This window comes from Physcomitrium patens, chromosome 15 (genome assembly GCF_059467195.1).
Source record: "Physcomitrium patens ecotype Gransden chromosome 15, ASM5946719v1, whole genome shotgun sequence".
Lineage (NCBI taxonomy): Eukaryota > Viridiplantae > Streptophyta > Bryopsida > Funariales > Funariaceae > Physcomitrium > Physcomitrium patens.
Genome location: NC_143424.1, coordinates 5889334 through 5903202, shown reverse-complemented (window position 1 = coordinate 5903202; position 13869 = coordinate 5889334).

The window sequence follows — 13869 nt, the reverse complement described above, 5'->3', positions numbered from 1 at the left end:
CCAATCATGTTTATATCTTTACTTCCTACTATTTTAATTACTCTTGGTGGCAATAAATTAAATTGATACATCGCTAGCATCAATTCTTTCAATTCTTCTTATATTTGTCTCATTGTACTTTTTATTTCAAGAAGCTTTGTTAGAATAATACTTAAAAAAAAAAAAATGCAAGTCAAGCAAAAGAGAAGACTTGAAAAAAAAGAAAATACTAAGAACAATATTAGTTTAGAAGAAGGTAATTTGTAACTTCTAATATGCTTATGTTTCATCAAGAAAAAGAGATAATCTATTCTTAATCAAGAAAGGATAAAGCTCTAATATTATGAGTGCATTTTTGTCAATATGTCAAAGACATGAACTGAAAGAAGATATATAAACATAGAAATCTATGTCAAAAGAAAAGTGAAAAAAATAAAAATAAAGAAGTATATATATTAAAAAGAAACTGAAATAGCTGTTATCAAAAGTCAAAGAAACTAGAGACTCTTGAAACTAGACTAGAAACAAGAAAGGAATTGATAAGTATGAAGAATGCTTCACTCTTTTTTCTATATATACTATCTATCTAAGATCTATGTGGCAAGATTGTTGTATTATATATTGTCTTGTTTGAAAATACATCGAGTACCTAGCTGTGGAGTGTGAGGTTGTGTTTCACAAGTATCCAAGAAATTCTAATAGGTTTCACTCATATGAGAAGTATATAATCCAAATTTCAATTCAAAAGTGCTAAAAAATACTCTTCTAAGTAGCCTCAATCATACATAAATTCTAATTATCATATTACTTTCATATTTAAATAATTTAGATTTTTCTTGTAAGCCCTAACTCTAATGAGTGACCTTCGACAAGTTGTAACTTCTAATCTAATTATCCACTTTATGTAAAATTTTTCTTGCAATTTTCAATATAAGTCTCTTATATGCTTAAGAAATTTCAGCCCAATTCAACTTACAGATTGTAAAAAAACCTCCAAAAATTGCATTGATGTCACTCAGCTGCCAACTTGAAAGGTGATGCAGAAGTTTGAGCAATGTTTTCTCCTTCTTCAATTGTTAATTTCAACTCAAAATTGGAGTGTAGCTTGATCTTCAAGTCTTCCAACACCATGCTAAATTTTACCTTGATCCGTCTAATAGATCTCTAAATATCATAGAAATCCTATCAAACTATCAACTTTTAATATGTTTTTGTATCAAAACCTAGACATCTTCCAATTGCACTATCGGATTATTAAAAAATTTCACATACACTTAGCACACCTAATTATCTAATACTTTTAAAATTTGAACTGTAGATGTAACATCAATTTTACAAACTAGCAAAAAGTACTAGCCCTAATTTCATTGGATAAATCCTAAGTTGCTAATACAAACTCTCATTTTCAACAATAATTCCAAAGTCCAAATAATTTCTACCAAATTCAACCATATGTCTCTGAAACAAGTTCCAAACGAGCTTTCAAATCTTAATCTCTCATCTTTGAATGAAACTCTATTTTCCCTAGGTAGTCGTTTTAGTAGCCAAAGATTTGATTTTGATCCTATCTCACAAATAGTCGAACTCCAAGTATCAATCTAACCTATCTTAAGGATTTTTTAGCCCAATCCTACCTTTAACTTAATCTTAGTATCATCTACATTAATTATTTATTTCTTTTCATTTGATTTTATTAATTTATGGTCTTTCTAAGGTAGTAAAAGAGTCTCTATAGCCTAGAAGGTAAAAATAAACATGTGTAAAGTCAAAATAATATCTAAAAAGCTTCTATGAAGTTCTTCTAGAAGATATTATAAAATTAATCTATTTTTACTTAATTCTATTTTTTTATATTATCTAAATAATAATTATAGTAAATATGTATCTATGACAATTGAAAGATTTCAATAAAAATTATAGATGTGCAATACTTTTTGAATTTTTTTAATTATTATTAGATCTTTATCAAATTTTTTTTCAATTTGTGGCCTTTTTTATACGTTTGACTTATAAAGATAAACTTCAATAGAGTAAAGAAGATTAATCATTTTTTGAAGCCTTAAAAATAACATTTATTTTTGCACAAATTTTGTATTATGTTGACTTCTTTAAGGCATTCTTTATAAAAAAAAATACATTAGACTTTAATGTACATGTGAGGTCATCACAAATTAGAAAAAATGACAAGTTCTTTTAGTTAGATTTTTATTTATTTATTTTTTCAGTAGCCAAAATCAACTATAAGTGTAATAGATAACTATTTACTGTAATTGTTATCTGGATAATATGAATAGGTAGAAGTAGGTAAAGATAGATTAATTTCATGATATCATATAAAAAGCTTCTTAGAAGCTATATAGATGGTGTTTTGATTTTATATATATTTTTAATTGATTGATAGATTAGAAACTTAGTCAACAAATTAACCATATATCACACATATTAGTAGCTTGTAAAACAAGCTAATTATATGGCGTCCATATTGAAAACTTGCCTTACAAGTTAAGATATATGTTGTACAAAGTTAATATGTTTTAGAAGTCCTATTGAACATTGCTATGTAGCTCTTAAGTATATAGTATATTTAGAGGCAAGAATGAAGCCTTCTTCACTCTTGTAAACTTTTTTTTTTTTTTTTTTTTTACTTCTAGTCTAATTTCAAGAGTCTCTAGTTTACTTGTCTTTTGATAATAGCTATTTTAGTCTTCTTTTAATATACATACTTCTTTTTTTTTTTATTTTTTCATACTTATTTGAAAAAGTCTTACTTTTTTATTTGCTTTCATTTAATTTTTGTTCTTAACAAATTGAAAAGAGTATTCTTATAATATCAAATTTTTTTTATTTTTATTTTTATTAAGAGTAGATTACTTCTTTCTTTTGATAAGACATAAGCGTAGAAGTTACAAATCACTCACTTCTAAATTGATATTTTTTTAAAGTTTTTTTTTTGTTTACAAGTTCTTTTTTTTACTCATTTTGAGCAATATTAGATATTTCTTTTTTTTTAGGTATTATTAAAGTAGAGCTTGTCAAAATGAAGATTACAATGATACAAAGGTAAGAATAATTGAGAGAATTAATACTTACAATATATCAACTCAATTTACTATTTCAAGAAGGAATAAGAATGGCAAAAAGTGGAGCTATAGAGATGATTGGAGTTGCTATAATATTTATACTAAATCATATTCCTTCTTTTATGGTAGAATACTATTAAAGTGCTATTGAACTAAGAATTATTTTAGTTAAGAATTTTCATGGTAAAAAATCAAAGTTTCAAGGATTTATCAATCAAGTACAACTGGCAATTGAACTTCAACTCCAAAGCTATCCAATTCCAAGATTACAAATCAGATTTATGAGAATACTACTTTTTGGTTTTGCATTATTTTGATTTTCATTTTTTCTTAAACAATGTGATCCAATATTGGATAATTTAAAAGATTTCTTTATAAATTTTCTATTTATATATAAATAATATAATACATTTTGTATTGCAACAAAGAAGATCCATATTTTATGACAAAAAAATCAATTTGTAACATTGTATATTTTATTATTTTAACAACTTACAGTTAATATAAAGTGAGATGATGTTGCTTTCATTAGCTAATTTCTTTATGGATTATAATATGAGATAAAGAAATTCATGCTTAGTTTATCTAATCCTCAAACATTGAATCAAACAATTGATTTTGCTATAAAGTGTTATAATTAACTTTTTGGATTTTGGTCTAAGAATCATATAAGTAAGCTTCAATGTTATTACAGTTCAATGGTAGTACCAATGTCTTTTCATTACATACCTTCAAAAGTAAAAGATATGCAAATTGATGTGATATATTTTAAACCTTTTAGTAAACAAGAAAAGACTTATTGTTGTCAAGAAGGATTTTGATTATATTATAGAGAACCAAATCACACTTCTCAATATTGTTCAAAAAAATGATGCAATCATAAAATGAAAAATATGACTATCAAAGAAGTTAGTATGTGAAAAAATAAATTTATCCAACTACAATAGGAACCGTACAACTATAATTATAGGAACTTCATGTTCATTGTGTATAATAAAAGTTAAGAGATGCAAGATTCTATACTAAGATAAAAATGTGTATATTTTACACTACTTAAGTCAACTTCTTGGGATACATTATTTTAAATGATAGACTTATAATGGATTCTAAAAAAATTCAAACTATTATGAATTGATAAATCTCAAAAAAAATAAAAAAATTTCCAATGATTTTTGAAATTTTCCAACTACTATTGGATCTTCATCAAGGACTTCTCTCAAGTTATAGCTCTACTTACGCATTTCACTTGTTAAGACAAACTTCAATGGAATCAAGAAGCGGAAGCAATATTTGAAACTTTGAAAAAAACATTTGTTTCTACATCAATCTTATAGAACATCAACTTTTTTAATCTATTTTTTATAGAAAAAAACATATCAAAAAAAAATTGATGTTATATTGTCACAAATGGAAACAAATGATAAAATTCACCTAATAGCTTTTCATTCCAAATTTGTTTTTAACAACTGAAATCAACTATGAGATCTATGACAAAGAATTTCTTATAATAGTAGATTTGTTTCAAAAATAGTGCCATTATCTAGAAGGTTATTTTAGTTTAGTTATTATATATATATGGATTATAAGAATCTTGAGTATTTTATATCAAGACACGTTTTGAATTGTTACCAAGTCCATTAGAATATGTCTTTATTAAGATTTGAATTCAAAATCATTTATTGACTAAGAAAAAAATAAGATTTATGACACATATTTTTTATATGTTCTTACCTTGCATGAAAGGAAGGTAATGCCATTTTTTTTTTTTTTATCAACAATGAAAATTTTTTTTCAAGCCAGAGTAAATCCATCTTCAAGCAATAAAATCAACATTAACTATTGATTCAGCTTTCATTAAGTAAATTCAATTAAATATATTTTTTGATATTTTGATTTATAATATAAAAGAAAATCCTTAAAATTCTAATGATACTTCTATAGAATAGGTAAATAAACTTTGTATAAGTTACTAGTTGATTATTGATAACCTTGAAAATCAGACTGATGGTTAGGCAATTTAGTTGGTAGCAATAGGTTGTTAGGGCAATAAATGATTAAGAATTCAAAGGATCATAACCTTTGGAATCCGCTGGCCGACGGATCATCTTTTTGGTAGGATAAATAGGTTGAAGAAAGAGAGATCAAAGCCAGACTGTGAGAGTCGTAAGCCGAGATAAGCTTGGTACTACCTCCTTGTTTTCTTTGCTTTTATTATTTGTTTATGAAGAATTGTGATTGAGAGAAGTATTGTTGAATTGATAGTCGTAGAATGGATTATGTATTAAATCAAGATAGAAGTAGTAAGCCTTGGTGTTTTGTAGTTTGATAATTGATTTTAGATAGCCAAAGTACAGTCAATTGTGACACTAACAGATCCAATTCATACAACCAGTCTTTTCTCGTGTTCGAACCCACCTCTATTAGATCAATTGCTATGATATACTGAAGCTTGAACACAACGAGAACAACATTTTGGCACCACTGTCGAAGAAATGATAACAATATAAAATATTAGAAATTGATTGTATGAGAGATGGAATTATATGTTGAATGAAAACGTGAGAAGAACTAGTTTTAGGATTACAAATATGTGAGTTATAATTCAAGGCAGTATTGATTTTGTAAAGAAGAATTAAAGATTATGAGTGATAATCATCAAGGAGAGGATTATCAAAGAATTAATCAACAAGCAAAAGCAAGACAGGAGCGATTACGCATAAGAAATCTCCTGCGGGAATGACAAAAAGGAATTGTAGGTCCAAGTAAAACCAAAGGAAGAAAAATTCAAATTCAAATAGCAAAGAAATCAGTGATAACACCAATGGCCGTGGGAGTGCCAGAAGTACCAATTGCAATATAAATGGGAGCAGTAGGAGACCGAACTATAAGTGTGGCACCATTATCTACTTTTAGTTGTTGGGTGAGCTTTGATGCCGATCACCATATATTTCAATTCTTGACAACCTACGTGGCTAATAATGGTAGAACTGAAGACATTTGATTGAGATGGTTGCTCGCAACTTTAAAAGGTATAGCTTTTGAATGGTATATTCGGCAATCAATTGGTAGATATTCCAATTGGGAGGCCTCGAGGAATGCCTTCTTAATCCATTTTAGACCAATTGTTTTTAAAGATTGACTTTGAGAAAGTTTTATGAATAGTAGGATGTTTGTGAGAAAATCTGTAGAGTCTCATTATGGCCGGATTGCGAATATATTTTGTAAATGGTCAAATAATCAAATGTCAGATGCGTTTATATTGTTGATATTAATGAATGGTTTGCATCCACGAGAATTAAAAATGTTTGTAAAAGAGGCTTGACCAGCTACGGTAGAGGCATCGTTGGTACAAACAAAGGTGTGGGAAGAATGTCATTATGACCAATTGTTAACAGTGGGGGCGACGATGATTCCAAGTTCAAGAAGCCAACAAATACAACCGAAAAATGTGTCGATGGATAACTATCTACAAATGGCTTCCTCCAATATGAAAAATATTATATTACAACAATCAATTAATGCTACACCACTCCAAGCAATAGCACCAATAACAATGACACCTTATTTTATATCGCTAATATATCAACAATCGGAGTTGTTTACAAATGTGACTATTGAAGATCCAAATGAAGCCTTGTTATTAAATCTAACAAAGAAGATGGAAGAATTGGCCGTGAATTTAGCTAAAGACATGGAGAAACAACATAAGTCCTCTAATACGAGACCTAATATATGATATAATAATTGTAAGGGACAAGGTCATTTTGATACGAAATATCCATCACCCAGTCAAACGGGTGTTCAATATACATTTTGTGGAGGAAAGCATCCTATCCAAAACTGCTGGCATTTACAAAGGCAAGAATAGTTCAATAACCAGATGATACAGCCAACTCAATGGGATGTTAATCAAGTACAGATTAGAAATATGGGTGGTTGGAATAGTAATCGCTCAAATCGACCTAATCATGGCTTTGGGAATTTTTAAAATATTAATTATAATCCAATTTATAGAACAAAGATGCAGAACGGTGGAAATAATCAAAGAAGTAATCTCCAAACTATACCAATTCAACAGTCCAATTCTCGACCAGTAGCAACTGGTCAGTCAGGATCATTTACTATGGCTACCTAGAATCGGCCTAGTAGATATATTCTAGTGGAGACTCCAAGTGTACCTCTCGGTATGGGTCAAAAACCACTACGTTGCTACCGGTACCGATAAATTGGTCATTATATCAGTGAATGTCCTAATCCAAGGTTTATAGATGAATATGCTCCAGTATGTAGAAATTACAAGCAATCATGTCATTTTTATTATCAATGCAATGTTTCATTTAACCCTAATAATCATGATCAGAAGGTACAATCGACTATGTAAATTATAGAGGAAAAAAATAATGAGACACAAGATTCAGCAGTTCATGGGGTAGAAGTAGTCCAAGCTGTCCTTACAAGAAGTCAGCAAAAGGGAAAAGGACCAATTCAACATTTAGGTGATCCTGAAGCAAAGGGCCAATTAGACCCAATTACAGGGCCATCCAATCCAGGTCTTGACATGGGTCCCTTACTCAGTATAAGACCTGCATCAATTGTGTACCTCGATGAGGTACTGTCACGGCCATAATCATGTAAGCTAATAATTACATATAGAAATAGGTAGAAGTAAGTAAAAGTAGATAAAAGTAAGTTAATTCTATAATATTTAATATAGAAGCTTCCTAGAAACTTTCTAGATGCTGCTTTGACTTCATAGGTGTCTTTAATTGACTTTTTGGATTAGAAACGTGGTCAACAAGTTGGCCATGTGCCACACATGTTGTTAGCTTGAAGATCAAGCTAACTATGTGGCCCACACGTAGAAAAACTTGCCTTGTAAGTCAAGGCATGTGTCCTACAAAGTCAACACATATTGGAGGTCCTATAGAACGTCGCCACGTAGCCCCTAGTTAGATAGTATATATAGAAACAAGAGTGAAGGCTTCTTCACTCTTGTCAATTCCTTTCTTGCTTCTAGTCCAGGTTCAAGAGTCTTTAGTTTCTTGTCTTGTGGCAATAGCCATTCCAGTTTCCTTTTAATATACCTACTTGTTTATATTTTGACTTATTATATCGAGATAGCCTTTTTGTGTATATTTTCCTTCATCGAGTCTTTGTCCTTGACAGATTGACAAGAGTGCACTTACAATATCAGAGCTTTGTTTTTCTTGAGTGAGAGTGGATTACCCCTTTCTCTTGACAAGACATAAGCGTATTAGAAGTTTGCGGATTACCCACTTCTAAACTGATATTGTTCTTAGTATCTTCTTTGTTATCAAGTCTTTCTTTTCTTTTGTCTTGAGCAATATCAAACAAATTTTTCTTAGTGTCATTATGGCAGAGCTTCTTGAAATGAAGAGTGCAATGGCACAAATGCAAGAGTAAATGAGGGAGTTAATGCTTGCGATGCATCAACTCAATTCACCAACACATAAAAGAACAAGAATAGCAAAAAGTGGGAATATAGAAATGATTGGAGCTGCTTCAACATCTACAACAAATCACGTTCCTTCTCCAATTGTACAACACCCTATAAGCACTAGAGAACCAAGAATTACCTTATCCGAGAAATTTGATGGTACGAGATCTAAGTTTCGAGGGTTCATCAATCAAGTACAATTGGCAATTGAACTTCAACCGCAAAGCTATTCAACTCCAAGATCACAAGTCAGGTTTATTGGCACTCTACTTTCTGGTTCTGCATTATCATGATTTTCGTCTTTTTTTGAACAACGAAATCCAATATTGGACAATTTGAAAGCTTTTTGGCGGAGTTTCAATCTATGTATGGTGAACACGATGCAACTCGTGTTGCAACAAATAAGATCCGAATTCTGCGACAAAGAAATCGCTCAGTAACAATGTATGCTTCACAATTTCGACAACTTGCAATTGACATCAAGTGGGATGATGCTGCACTCATTAGTCAATTTCTTTATGGATTGCAATACGAAGTAAAGAAATTGATGCTCAACTTACCTGATCCTCAAACTTTGAGTCAAGCAATCGATTTTGCGGTAAAATGTGATAATCGACTTTTCGAATTTCGATCTGAGAATCATTCACGGGAACCTCAACGTTATTACTCAATGGCAACATCAACATCTTTGCCAAACGTACATTCAGAAGTAGAAGACATGCAAATTGACGCGGTACATTTTAAACCCCTAACTGAACAAGAAAAGATTCGTCGTCGTCAAGAAGGATTATATTTATATTGCGGAGAACCTAAGCACACTGCTCAACATTGTCCAAAGAAGCGACGCAACTATAAAATGAGGGATACGATGGTCAAAGAAAACAACATGTCGGAAAACGGATTCGTCCAGCTACAATAGGGACCATGCAGCTGGAACCTTGTACAATTCCTAATGAAGGTCCTATCCTCTCCTCAGAACCCTCTCCTTGTTTTATAATAGACTTATATTTAGGACCTAAGAATTACAAAGCCTCTGCTTTATTAGATCAGGAGCCTCAGCATGTTTTTTAGATGAACAATTTGTTAAAAGTCGTAAAATACCTTTTATACAGAAACCTAAACCAATACATGTAGAAGTCATAGATGGTCGTCCCTTGTCTTCTGGAGATGTCACTCATGAAACTCATCCTATAAAAGTAACAATAGACGGTCATGATAGCTACATAGCTTTTAACATAATTAAATCCCCGTCCAATCCAGTTATTTTAGGTTTATCCTGGCTAGAAAAATATAACCCTCGAATAGATTGGAATTTGCGTAAACTTGACTTTTCCCAGAGCGTTATTAATAGTTCTACTAACCAAGTAAAAAATTATAAGTCTAGTATAGTAAAACCCGTACTGATAAGTGCAAAAGCATTTATACATGCAGCAAAAGAAGGATCAACTTTTGCTATTTATGCTACACCTATTTCTGAAAACGTAAAGACTTCAAGTGGCATTCCAAGTCAATATCAGGAGTATCAAGACGTTTTTGAGAAAAAGAATGCAGATATTCTTCCTGAGCATCGCCCATATGATTGTTCAATCGACCTCAAGGAAGGAACTCAGCCACTATTTGGACCAATTTACAGTTTATCGCAAGTTGAGATGGCTGAACTCAAGACATATATTGACGAGAATTTAGCGAAGAATTTCATACGCCATTCAAAATCTCCAGCAGGAGCTCCAATTCTATTCGTAAAGAAAAAAGATGGATCTTTACGAATGTAAGTTGATTATCGAGGACTCAACAAGATCACAATCAAAAACAGGTATCCATTATCTTTGATATCAGGACTCCTTGACTAGTTGAATCAAGCTAAGATCTATACAAAAATAGATCTAAGAAGAGCATATAATCTAGTACGGATCAAAGAAGGAGATGAATGGAAGACTGCGTTTCGAACCAGGTATGGACATTTCGAATATAATGTCATGCCCTTTGGACTCACGAATGCACCAGCTGCTTTTCAACATCTCATGAATGATGTATTTCGTGAATTCTTAGACAATTTTGTCGTCTGCTATCTAGACGATATCCTGATCTATTCTAAGAACGTCGAAGAACATGAAATACATGTTCGTCAAGTATTACAAAAACTTAGAGATGCAAGATTGTACGCCAAGATAGAAAAGTGTGTATTTCACACTACTCAAGTTGAATTTTTAGGATACATCATTTCAAATGATGGTCTCATGATGGATTCTAAGAAAGTCCAAACAATCATGGATTGGAAGATTCCAAGGACAGTAAGAGATGTCCAATGTTTCTTGGGATTTGCCAATTACTATCGGATCTTCATCAAAGATTTCTCACGAGTTGCAGCTCCACTTACACGCTTGACTAGTAAAGATAAATTTCAATGGAATCAAGAAGCGGAAGCAGCATTTGAAGCCTTGAAGACATCGTTTGTCTCTGCACCAGTCTTATATCGTGTTGACTTTTTCAAGGCATTTTTTATGGAAACAGATGCATCAGATTTTGCCTTGGGTGCAGTTTTATCACAAATGGGAACAAATGACAAACTTCATCCGATAGCTTTTCATTCAAGAAAATTCTCAGCAGCCGAGATCAATTATGAGATCCACGATAAAGAACTTCTTGCGATCGTGGATTCCTTTCAAGAATGGCGTCATTATCTAGAAGGCGCTTCTAGTTCAGTCACTGTGTATACAGATCACAAGAACCTCGAGTATTTCATGTCAGTATGCGTATTGAATCGTCGTCAAGCTTGTTGGAGTATGTCTTTGCCAAGATTCGAGTTCATTATCACTTATCGGCTAGGAAAACAACAAGGTTTGTCTGATGCCCTATCTAGATGTTCTTATTTTGCACCAAAAGAAGGAGATGCAGCTTTTGAGCAACAAAGAACGGTCCTCTTGAAACCGGAGCAATTTCATCTCCGAGCTATGAAATCAACATTGACTGTTGATTCAACTTTTCTCAAGCAAATCGAGTCCAGTATGTCCTCAGACCCTCTTGTTCATGATATCGAGAATAATTCTTCCAAGTCTTATGATCCTTCTAAGTTCGAGTTCAAGAATAATCTATTATATTTTGAAGGACGCCTATATGTTCCAAAAGGAGAAGCACGTTTACGTGCTCTTCAAGCACGTCATGACTTTCCAGCAGCAGGGCACTTTGGATATAATAAGACTTTGGTATTCATATCAAGAGATTTTTGGTGGCCACAAATGTGGAAGTCAGTCAAAGACTTTGTACAATCATGTGATATTTGTTCAAGATCAAAAATTCCTCGTCATCGACCTTATGGACTTCTTCAGCCATTACCTATACCAGAACAACCATGGTCTTCTGTTTCTATGGATTTCATCACAGATCTTCCAAGCTCAAGATCTTATGATTCTATATTTGTGATAGTAGATCGTTTCACCAAGATGGCACATTTTGTGCCATGTACAAAATCTATCACAGGTGAAGAAACAGCTAAGCTTTTCATTGATAATATCTATCGCTATCATGGATTACCTAAAGATATCATATCGGATAGGGGAACTCAATTTGTGTCAAGATTCTGGAGGATCCTTTTCAAGATTTTAAAAGTGGACATAAAGCTATCTTCGGCTTTCCATCCTCAAACTGATGGACAAACAGAGCGTGTAAACCAAGTCTTGGAGCAGTATTTAAGGTGTACTATCAACTACCAACAAGATGATTGGATAATCCTTCTGCCATTGGCAGAGTTTGCTTATAATAATACAGTACATTCTTCCACGCAACAAACACCTTTCTTTGCCAATTATGGCTATCATCCACGACTTGATACTTTTGATTTTTCAAAAGTTGATAATCCTGCAGCAGAAGATATGACAAATCGGTTGTTAGAGTTACATGCAATAATGAAGACGCAATTGAAGGAAGCTCAAGAACGACAAAAGATAAACGTAGATCTATATCGTAAGGAGCAACCACAACTCAACGCGGGTGATAAGGTATGGCTACTTCGTCGCAATATCAAGACTACTCGACCTTGTGACAAGTTGGACTATCGTAGGCTTAGCCCCTTTTCTGTTTCTGAACAGATCAACCCAGTTGCATATCGGTTACATCTACCGGAGTCAATGAAGATCCATCCTGTATTCCACGTGTCTCTTCTTGAACCATATAAGACAGTGGATATACAAGGAAGAAGACAAATGCCACCGCCTCCTATAGAAGTAGATAATAATGAAGAATTTGAGGTGGAAGAGATATTAGACTCAAGGCGACGCCGAAATAAGCTGGAATATCTTGTTCAATGGCGCGGATATGATATTAGTGAACGCACATGGGAGCCATCCAGGAATCTAGCAAATGCATCAGCTAAAGTCAAAGTTTTTCATCAACGACATCCATCGAAATCAAGATGAAAATCTCTCTTATAAGAGAGACAAGATTGAGGCAAGATAACATTCAATTTCCTATCCTTGTTTGTAACTTCTTTGCATTTGTGACGCTAATTAGATGGAGAGCCAACAACCAGCGGATTCAACTGAAGAACCTTCGTTTGTTGACCTGCCGGATGAGACATTACGATTGTCACAACCTTCAAGACAACGCAATCGAGATGAACATCTTCAAGAACGACATGTTCTTCCTCGAATAGATGGTGAGATACAACGCGTTTGGTATCACGATTTGGGAAGGGACTCCCGATGTTTGGTGATTTTGCTAGAGGTAGGAACAACTCCTGATGGTGTTCCAAATATTCTATTCGAAGGAAGTTACGAAGGCCTCAACAATGATCAAATAACTGGATGGTTTTCCCGCCCTGGTATGGGACACTACCGATGGTTGAGAGGCCCTATCAATCATCTTCGAAGAGAATAGAGATCAGAGTATGTGGCGAATACAATTCGTCGCATCATAGATTTCCTCAACATATGATGACCGCTCCTCGTGGAACTCGTCTCTAGAAGGGGGGGTAATATCACGGCCATAATCATGTAAGCTAATAATTACATATAGAAATAGGTAGAAGTAAGTAAAAGTAGATAAAAGTAAGTTAATTCTATAATATTTAATATAGAAGCTTCTTAGAAACTTCCTAGACGCTGCTTTGAATTCATAGGTGTCTTTAATTGACTTTTTGGATTAGAAACGTGGTCAACAAGTTGGCCATGTGCCACACATATTGTTAGCTTGAAGATCAAGCTAACTATGTGGCCCACACGTAGAAAAACTTGCCTTGTAAGTCAAGGCATGTGTCCTACAAAGTCAATACATATTGGAGGTCCTATAGAACGTCGCCACGTAGCCCCTAGTTAGATAGTATATATAGAGACAAGAGTGAAGGCTTCTTCACTCTTG